Source organism: Megascapheus bottae, chromosome 12 (assembly GCF_031878675.1).
Source record: "Megascapheus bottae isolate mThoBot1 chromosome 12, mThoBot2.hap1, whole genome shotgun sequence".
Taxonomy (NCBI): domain Eukaryota; kingdom Metazoa; phylum Chordata; class Mammalia; order Rodentia; family Geomyidae; genus Megascapheus; species Megascapheus bottae.
In genome coordinates, this window is record NC_143520.1 from 1,625,947 (window position 1) to 1,627,998 (window position 2,052).

Below are 2,052 nucleotides of genomic sequence, written 5' to 3' on the forward strand. Positions count from 1 at the left end.
TTTATAACAGCTATCACCTAAGTTAACCAAATAAAATATAACAGTGCATCACAGAATTAATACCCTTATATCTAATCTTCTAAGTATTGAGTCAGACAGAGCCTGGTGAATTTAGGTAATTAAAACAGACATATATTCTACCATCACATGGAGTTTCAAATATAAGTTGATAAATTATACTAAAAGGAACAAAATAAGATGTTCCAAAAAGGCAATCTCTTGCTGAAATAATAAAAATTTGGTGCCAATATTTTCTATCTAATGAATGCTGAATAAAATAGTATCAAACTTTTTAAAGATAAAGCAGGGTTTGTATTGATGAAGCACAAACATAAATAAACATTCAGTAGCTTAACAAAAATGATTTGATTTTCAATTGTATTAAAGTGGCAACTGGAATCAATAGCCTGTTATTTTAGAGACCATTTCATAAATACAGGGCATAATAATTAAAAGTGCTGCTGTCAATAGGCTTGAGGTTAATTGTAAAAACAGCCAGGAGGCCAGTGTTGGCTGTGTAGTATTCAAAATTAACTGAGCTGAAGATAATAAAATACTTGCGCATCTGTAAGAAGTGTTCAGAATCAATCCTACATTGAGTTGGAGGCTATTGTAAATAACTTTCACAAATGCTAATGACAAATATTAAAATGATGTCTGAGAAACTATTAGCAAATAACCATTCAAGAACTCAAAATGCAATAAAATATTTCTACTTTAAATATGGCTGTGTGAATGTGTAATATGTGTTCATGTGCTCGACTGTTGGATGTGGGGTGTGCAGATCTTTACCTTCTTCACTAACACTGTTCATATAAGATGTCATAGATAAATCAAAGAAGTTGATTTTTCTGTGAGATTCATCTAAAACACATAAAAGCTAGGAGTAGGGTATCATGAAAATAAAAAGAAATCTAATCTAACTATAGGACTGCTCTTTATTATTGGATTTTTTATCTACACTGACATTTGTAGCATTATACTTACCATACTGACATTTGAACAGAAACAGTTCATTTAAATAAAATGGTGCAATTGAACATGAATGAATAAAGTTATTTTTTAACCTTCTCTAATTTTACCTTCTTTACAATATAACTAGCACCTAGATGTGTGTAAATTCTCTTATCTAGTTTCTTTATGCATGTAAATGTATAGATATATGTGTATATATTCACATACATGTATACCATGTATACAAAATATACACATGACTATTGAATGGTCATTAACGGTAAATATAATTATTGCATGCTTGTTTTTTGGTATAAATGAATACAAAAGGTTTTTTTTTTAATATGGAATGCTTCACAAATTGGCATGTCATCCTTGCGCATCTGTATCATTCCAATTTTAGTATATGTGCTGCCGAAGCAAGCACAATACAAAAGGTTTTATATATTAATATGCACCATACAATGACTTTCATGGTAAATATACACAGGCACAACCATCATCGACAACCTAACCAGCACCATTAAAAAAACTTCAACAAAAATTCTGCCTTACGAAATCACTGGTGCAAGTCACATATATACCCTTGATATTATAATCTTGAAATGGCATTTTGCCTTTTTTGGGTTTTCTCTCAAGACCCTCACGCCAATGTAATCATGAGAAAGACATCAGATACATCCCAGTTAAGAACTGTCTACTAAGTAGCTAACCAGGATTCCTCAAAATTCTCATTGTCAACATCAAAAAGCAAAGAAGCTCAAGAGATTGTCATATGTTGGAGAGCTAAAAGATAAAACATAAATACATGAGGGATGGTGCATGAGATCCAGGAACAGAAAATAATATTGAGCAAAAAATTGAAATCTGAATAAAGCATGGAGTTTATACTATGCCAGTATTGGTTCATTACAAAAAAAAGAAAAAATTCTGCCTTAATCTTTATTACTGCGTAAGAATAATGAATGTAAGATCTATTCTCTTAAAAAATTTTAACTACACAGTATAGACTTCTAACTATAAACTCTATCTTGCGTTATAGACTTCTAGGATACATTAATCTTGCTTTGTATCTTTTGGCCAACATCTGAATTCCCC

The 2,052-nt window shown here is 30.9% G+C and overlaps 1 pseudogene; it reads right to left on the minus strand.

The window, feature by feature from the left end:
* Nucleotides 1-1,292: 1,292 nt before the first annotated feature.
* On the minus strand, nt 1,293-1,381 carry LOC150056091 (U6 spliceosomal RNA; annotated as a pseudogene).
* Between the last annotated feature and the right edge of the window lie 671 nt (nt 1,382-2,052).